This window comes from Borostomias antarcticus (genome assembly GCF_949987555.1).
Source record: "Borostomias antarcticus genome assembly, chromosome: 14".
Taxonomy (NCBI): domain Eukaryota; kingdom Metazoa; phylum Chordata; class Actinopteri; order Stomiiformes; family Stomiidae; genus Borostomias; species Borostomias antarcticus.
In genome coordinates, this window is record NC_140247.1 from 23,706,438 (window position 1) to 23,715,303 (window position 8,866).

Consider the following 8,866-nt stretch of genomic DNA (forward strand, 5'->3'; position numbering starts at 1 on the left):
CCAGACGTGGTTCAGGGATCGGGTACCGGCCTGACGTCGCCGATCAACATACAGATCCAGATGAAGTGAAAGGGCTCCGGTATTCATTCATTCAATCATAGGCTACAATTCACATTTCCTTCAGTCCAGCTTCTGGTTCACCAAACTAGCCGACTAAAGTTTAAAATAGTTTGCAAAGAATGTTAGTGAGTGAAAGTGAAAGTCTAGAGTTGCAAGCGCTGCTCGAGTTGGTTACACTAGACAGTGGTGGAGGATTTCCGGAGGATATCTTGTTTTGTATTTAAACCCAATGCTATCTGTATTCTCACTCTCCTTTCTCTTCTCGCAGCATTGCTCTCTGCTGAGGCTGAGGGCCACTCTGTTACTCTGGGATGCGGAGGGCCACTCTGTTACTCTGGGATGCGGAGTGAGTGACAGGAGAGCAGAGTGGACAGGGGGTCCCATCCCAAGCTCATATTTTACAAGTGAGTTATTTTTATTTGATGAACGTGGATGTTGATTTTTACCTGGAAAAAATAAGCTGGTTGAGTTTACCTAGGGTATTTTTACCCGGAGAATGGAGGTGATTTGGCGGCTGTGTTTGGGTGGCTCTGTGCCCCCCTCCCCAGGTTGCAGCTGCACTCCGGGCTCCCTAACCCCTAACCCTAACCCTTAACCCTAACCCCCTGCACACCGCAGTCCAACCCCATGTCTCTAGCGCCCCCACACAGGAAAGTGGCTTCGCTCAAAGTTTTGTTTTAATTCATGGTCCGCCCAAAATTTTATGGGTTCTTCTAGCCTACATAATAACAAACAAACAGAACCACACCACCACACATATGACTGAAAACGTTACTCTCTAACCAGCGCATTTGCTATGGGCAGAGGTAATTAGAGTGACACCTTGTGGTTAGCTGTAGCATGTTTAAAGTGTCATGTTTCACACGATCCAAGCAACAGTAGTCTTATCTCTAGAAGAAAGGGTGGAAATTAGTGGGTGGAAATTAGCTGTCTAGCTATAACCTTGTACAATGCATCTCTCCCTATTCTATAGGGTAAATGTCTACAGTACCTTGTCCCTGTCTTAAAAATAAATAAAAATCAATCAATCAAAAGAAGACGTCCATTATGCATTTGTACTGGCAACGCACAAACATGTCACCATCCTTAATGACAAGTGAAAGGGGATTATTTGATCGACTGATTATGACGAATAACTGTTTAGTTGATATTTTAATGCAAATGTGATTCCCCGCACAGTAAGTGTGGCCCGGCTGTTGGCGGGAAGTGAGGAGAAGGTGGCGAGGAGGGGGAAAGAAAGAAGAGACTAGATCAACACCTGGCCCGGCCTGGCAATGCATCCTGGCTCCCTCGCTCACTCTCTCGCAGAACGGACGCGAGGTCCTCTGTTTGAGCTAGGAGGGCCACAAACAAGAGATGGCCTGTTTGTCTTCCCTGGGATCGGTAAACATACTCAACAACACAAACAAACAAGGTCCTCCGTAGCGGGAGAAGAGAAACTCGCACCGTCCGGCCGGGCGGCCAGCTGCACTCTCGCTCTGCCGCCCGGCGCCTTTGATGTCCTCAGGAGAGAACTGATCATGAAAGCATCTTACGCCTCAATCCTTTTCATTGGAACTTGTAAGCCACATGTACCATGCCTGTGTAGGGTTTTCATGATCTGCTCTCATCAACACATTGAATGGGATATTGATTATACTGTATTTGAAATAAATGCATGAAAGAACACGCTAAATGGAGTATCTTCCAGTGTTCCTATTAATTACCCTGTTTGAAAAAGATTTGTATCCGTACATTTGCTTTTGCACTTTTAAATTGTGCTTTTATTTCAGATTGTGAAGATAAGAAACACTCTGGATTAGAGCCCTGGGAGGTTTTTAATGAGGATATCTCAATTACTTAAAACAAGTGCCCTATTTAAGTACTGTATGACTGTGTGCTGATTACTTACGTTCTCTCTCTCTCTCTTTCACACACACAGACACACACAAGTTTAGACGCAGGTGCAGTGAATATCTTGTCTATTGCTTAATGGTCACTAGGGGGAAACTGAGGGCAGGCAGCCCCCCTCGCTGGCTGAACCAGACCTCCCTCCATCCTGCCCCGGGCCAGACAGCCAGGCATTTGGCTCAGGCCACAGCTCGCTCCCCCGACCCTAGGCTCTGTCTGGCCTCCACACCAAGGCCCTAAATCACTGGCCAGAGAGACTACAGAGGTGTAACCCCCACACCCCCCACGTAGCCATACTGTGACATTCAAGTGTCACCACAACAGGCTGCCACAGTGCTGGAGCCGGCTCCATAGCTGTCGACCATGAGACTTAAATACTCCTCTAATTTTACTGATACATACACGGTTCAAGGTCTATTAGTGTGTTCGGCCTCCAAACAGGCCTGTCTCTCACTTTTTACGCTAAAAAAAGGACAGTTTTTTTGTTTGATTTATCATAACATAATCACTGGATGCACAGAGATCAAAATAACATTATGTCAGAGAGAAAGAAAATAAAATTGGGAAAAAGTAATTGCTACGAGAGAGAGAGAGAGAGAGAGAGAGAGAGAGAGTGTGTGTGTGTGTGTGTGTGTGTGTGTGTGTTATGTACTGTACAGCCTACTCTGACCCGTCCGTCTTCTCTGCGTAGCGTTAATTGTTTGCCGGTCCCCAGCAAGGCGCAGCTGATCCTCAGAGTGCTTGTTTGTACCTGCCGCGCCGCTCTGCTCGTCCGCCCAGCAGGACTCTCTGTAACCCCCTTATCAGACCCTCGCAGATCAAAGACCCACGGTGATCCTTATCAGGTAACATCCCTGGACCCCCCCCCCTCCCGCCTCTCAGCACAGCCTCTCTCACAGAGCTGTGTTGACCTGAACAGCACATGCTACTCTTAATGGCACTCTGGCCTTTCCTCTTCTTATCAATACGAAGGGCCTGTTCAGATAAGGAGTGGCCCCTGCCTGAGGTTGGGGGGGGGGGGGGCACTGGTCTCTCCTCTGACCCTGCTCGGCCACATAACTGGGCCTGTTCAGGTTAACTGGGAGGCTCATCTCAGCCTGTCTGGTAGTATACTTAACGTTGACTATTAAGGGCATGTTAGATGCCTCTTGCTTTGACCATGCAGATTAACAAGTGGAAGCGTATTGACATTATTGTCACATTATTGTCACAATGTCATTATTGTCACATTGAGGGATTCAAACATATAAATCCCATATGTTTACCTTTCATCGAATGCTCTTCACATATGAATGCGGGTTCAACCATTATCCATTCTTTATATAACCATGTTTAGACCCAATGAGATTAAAATCTCCTTTTCAAAAGCGACCTGGCCAAGAATGTCTGCAGTACAAACAGTTTCATACACACTCATGTTAAAAACAAGAGATCATCATAGTATAGTGAAAGTGCAGGAAAGACATATAATCCTATTTCAATTAAAATAATTACAATATAGTCAGTCAGTGCGTGTTTGAGATTAATACCATCCTTTTTTTCTTCTTCTTTGCTTCGGTCTCTTAGTCGTGACTAGGCATTCTAAACTCAACTCTTCCCCTCGAGATGACACAGCAGTCCATCTGTTTGAGTGTGTGGCATGCATGCTTTTACGGGCGTGCAGACAACACAGACAGACAGGGTAAACTGGTGTCCAAAGTCACGACCTAGCCCTGACCTGCTGAAGGAAGTGGTCACGCTGCTCAAGACAAAGCAGGTTGGGGAGAGAGTCTGAGAGGCTGGGGCGGTTTGACCTCCAACAATGGGGGCCGCGCACTCGGGATTGTGGGCGACACAAAGGGCCCGGGCTGGCCCCCCCCTCCCGTGCTCACACATCGCAATAGAGCTGGCATTTCACACTGGCCTGTGAACAGCCATTCAATCAAACTACTGTTTAACCTGACCCCTGGCCTACACGAAAATCAAGATGAGTCTGCTGGAGGGATGTATTTAAGAAAGTGACCTCATTGACCCCCCCCCCCCCCCCCCCCTCCCCCTCCACCCGCCTAACTCTTCTCTCCGTGACGTTCACAAAATGAGTGAGATCTCAAAAAAAGGCAGTTGTTGTGGGGTGAATGATTTTTGGACAGGCAAAGGTGTCATGCAAATCGGTGAAGGCATTATTTACATTTACATTCTCATTAAAAGCTTGTCTGAACATTGCATCTGCAGGAGCGTGTGTAACGTTACCCAACAGGACAAACCCGTTCATGGCTGGGGGTGAGCGTGAGGTGCCGGTACCTCGCGGCCAGACCCCTCGTCTGGGTCTGCTGCCCTCTGGCCGGGGCTGAGAAAGGACCAGAACCCCCTCCCCTGCTCCTCCCCTCTACCTGTCCACAGCCTGGATCAAGGTGTGGGGGCCGCATATCAAACAGGCCCCCGGCCTTTGATGTGGACGGAAACACAAACACTGGCTGGACCTGAGTCGTAACAGCTTATTTGTCCCCTTTAGTCATTCATGGGGCCCTTGTTGAATGCGTATGTCTTCAAAGGCTTTGCTCCGTGGATCCGTGGTACAGTAGCCATGGAGGCTCTGAAAAGGCTCTGACCTGGTGGGTCCAGTGGGGGTGGGGGGTGGTTAGGGGGAGGCCATCTGGCTTCCTGTTCCTTAGATTTGATATTGATTTATTGGTTGTACATGTGAAGATAGGAGAACGCCAGCTGCCGGGCGTCCAGACCTCTTACTTTCTCCCAGAGCCTCCTCCTACCACACAATGGGCTTCCTCTGCGTCTGTGTTATCTCTGAAGTGAAGTGACTTTGACGACAGCACTACACCGTCGCGCTGCGCATCGGACATCGGTCCATTCTGACCAGGACAGATTATTGAGTTCATGATACGCAAGGAATGATGTCTTCCAACTTCTTTCTTTTTTTTTGCAGAATCTCCAACTGCAGTTCATGCATCTATAATGACATGGTTGTTGAGTGGGTTGTTGCTTATAATCTCTGACCTCTCACAACCCATTACAGAAACCATTCATTTAGAAGTGGGCTTCTGTGAGAGACGACTCTCCCCTTCCTGTGAAGTGGGCCAGAGAGTGTGGCCGAAGCCTGACCAGGCTAGTCTAGAGGTGTCGGCACTGTGCCACAGAGACCCACCATTAACCCCCACTCTCACCCATCCTCCCCTTCCCTCCCCTCCCCTCCCCAACACAGGCCTGTGATGTGGCCTTCTCAGATAATGAGGTGAGAATTTTATTGCAGCGGTCTCCGAGCCTGGCACCAGTCTGCGAGGAGGAGGGGGGAGGAGGCGGACTCAGGATGCGAGTCTCCCCCCCCACCCCCCACCCCCCCTCCGGGGGCGGCACTATCGATGGTCACAGGCGCCCTCTACTGTCTAGGAATAACGGTGCAACTGCCACACTTCCAGCACACATCCATGAGATTCACTTCAAAGTGAGAGATCAAGGGTAGACTTGCCGATGACATGCAGGGCATGACAAAGCCCTGGCCTGCCTCCTCCTGCTGCTACGTGCCTGTCCCTGGGCGCGGGGACCCCCGGCAGACAAAGATGCCCCTCGCTCCCACGCTGCCCTTGGGAGGACACATACACATTCAGTGAGAGGGCTTTGGTGAGCAGGAGGGCACTATATACATACATACAGGAAAAAGGCAGCGCTCTATCCCCACTCCATACAAAGGCTGCAGACAGTGTGAGGACAATGAGAGGGGAAGAGGAAGGACAGCGGATGATGCGAAGGTCCGGCAGAGAACCGAGTGGCAACAGATTAAGGAGTCCCGTAGAATCGGCCAGGCACCACTTGATGAGATGCAGCACACGACACACTTCACACCACTTATCTTTCAAGAAAGCCACCCCATTATCTTGTATTAGGAACCACATGCATATGACAGTGAGATCAAAGGGGGCTTCCCTAGCACTTTCAAAGGAAGCACCTAGTCTTTTATTGCTCTTGGGATCGGGGAGAATTCTCATTCCCACTCCTTCTTCAATCAGGGCACGGTGACATAGCTGAGAGAGGAGTCAAGCCTTATAAATAAGGCATCATCTCAGCTGTCCTTTGATGCTTTTTTGTGATGATCTTGTGGTGCAATGTGAAAAACACGTTTTTACAAAACCCCACAAAGTCCATTTCTGACAAGAGGATTTGGAGAGTTAAAGTTTAGGATTAGATTAGATGTCATACAGTTGGAAACAATGGCTGAATACATAAATGGCTCAAAAGAAGTCTACAGAAGTCTGTATGTCGTGAAATATGACATAAAAAAGGCCAAAGGTTTATATCTGTAGTGCCTGCCAGATTACTGATTCACAATGTAGTTGTTAGCATATCTTCACCAGCCCTGTCCTACCCCCGATGAGGAACCAGGCCTGCGGCTGAGGGGGAAGCCTCTTTTGAACAGGCCGTCATTTCCTCTGGAGGCCTCTGTTATTCCAGTAGCCTTTGTGAATGGGCCAAGTGGCGCAGACACAGACAGGAGGAGGCGGGCTCTTCACAGGCATCTGAGGTTGTCAGCCCAGCAGGGGATGGAGGGTCTCCTGGCAGGCAGACACAGGCAGAAAACAAACAGACAGATAGATAGATAGATAGATAGATAGATAGATAGATAGATAGATAGATAGATAGATAGATAGATAGATAGATAGATAGATAGATAGATATTTTATTGATCCCCAGGTCAGTCAAGTAAGTGAGTATGTCCATGTTGATGAGAGTATGTGTGTGTGTGTGTGTGTGTGAGAGAGAGAGACAGAGAGAAAAAGAGAGAAAGAGGGGGGGAGGGGGGGGGCGGTTATGATCTGGCTTGATGTCAGTGATCTCAGTGATAACGCCCCTGGATGATGATAATTCACATTGCCCTCAGAGTTTGACAATCTCAATTAAAAGCTCATCAACTCTTTAAAAAAAAACGTTCTCACTTTTTCCTCCCTGCATGGCTGAGGAGTGACTCAAATGTATATTACCGTGCCTCGCTACAAGAGTTAACAGAGATTCAAAGCAGGTCCACCTCAGGCAAAGAGAGGAATAACTAAGGCTTTGTGGAAATCCTTGGAGGAAACGCATGCCAGGCCAAAGATGGTATTTTGTGTTATTAGTCTGCCACCTGGTGGCTTAATTGAGTAACAGTTTTTTTTGGAAGGGCAGCCTACCATGTGTAACATGTACCCTAGCCTACAGCTCGTGGCTGACCATTGCTTACATTGCAAGCCCCTCATGCCTGTAGCCAGGGGGGGCCGAATGAGTCGTAAGATTGTAGTTTAACTTTCCTGCTGTTGTATGTGTGGTTGTAGTTTCTACTGATTTCTTGATGATTAGCTGGCATGTCTCTGTCAGTTGCTCCAGCGACCTAGTACAGCAGAAGAGTGTGCAGTGCAGTCGGACTCACAGCTGTCTGTCATTATTGCTGAGGTCAGGGCTTCCTTGTGTGTTTTGGTGTGTTGGTGGTCTAACCTCAGCCCTGATGGTGTGACTCCAGACAGTCTTCTCTAGTCCCAATACATTCCTATGTGTGTTGACTCAGCAGGCATAATATTAAATGAGAAAAGTTGATCTTCAGAAGAATCCCCACCCAAAAGGTCTAATTTTTCAGAAAAAAGACCTCCCCCATCCCCTTCATACCATGAAGGGTATACTGAGTTATACGGAAGTGAATGATGGTACACTTATACACCTCCGTCGAGTCTAACCTCAGCACCTGGTACTCCACAGCCACGACAAGACAAGGCTAGACTGCAGCATGTCATCCACTCTGCTGAGAGGCTGATTGGCTGCAACCTGCCATCCCTCCAGGACCTGCGTGCCTCCAGGGCCCTGAAGCGGGCCAGATTATGGCCGACCCCTTCCACCCTGGCTACAATCTCTTTGAACCACTCCCCTCAGGACTAAAACCTCTCGCCACAAAAGCAGCTTCTTCTTCCCGACTGCTACGGCACTAGCCTCACCAACAAGGCCTGTGTTCCCCTCGGACTCTGCAACACTATTTGCACATGACCTTTGATTGTATTGTAGCCTACATAGGACCTCACTGCATATACATAAACACATCACACATATATTGTGTATAAACACATTGCATATAATTTTGTATTTGCCCTTTGCTTCCTGCATTACGAGAAGGATGTCTGTGGCTCAGTGATAGAGTGGGTCGTCCAATCCCGTCCAATCCCACCTCCTCCAGTCCACATGTCGAAGTGTCCTTGGGCAAGACACTGAACCTCAAATTGCTCCCAATGAGCAGGTTAGCACCTTGCATGGAAGCTGCCGCCATTGGTGTGTGAATGTGTGGGTGAATGGGTGAATGAGAGGCCATTGTAAAGCGATTTGGATGAAAGCGCTATATAAGTAGTCCATTTACCATTAATATATTTTGCACTGTCCTGTGTCTGCAGTCATTGGCACTTATGTCCTGTCTTTGCACTGTCCTGTCTTCTCCTTGCACCCTGTCTGTTGTTGTCTATTCCTTAGTGTCCAGAGCAAATTCCTAGTATGTGTACAAACCTACCTGGCCCATCTGATTCTGATACCTTTATCAATGGACACAGTGTACATCCACTTCTTTATCCATGGATATACCCACTCCTTTATCCATGGATATACCCACTTCTTCATCCATGGATATACCCACTTCTTTATCCATGGATATACCACTTCCTGCCCACACCTGCCTGTTCTGATCGGATCGATAAGAATGGACCAAGTCCTCCCTCTAGTGGTGGTTTGTAAAATGTAGAGACGTGTGCCGGTTGAGTCCCTGTAACCCCGCCCTCCACCCAGACCCAGACCCGCCCCGCCCAGACCCACCCAGACCAACGTGACACACCGGATGACCGGTGTCATGGTATTTTCAGTCGGTATTTACGTAAACAACGCTCGTTTACCCACAGAAAAACCTACAGTATACTGATGAGGAAGA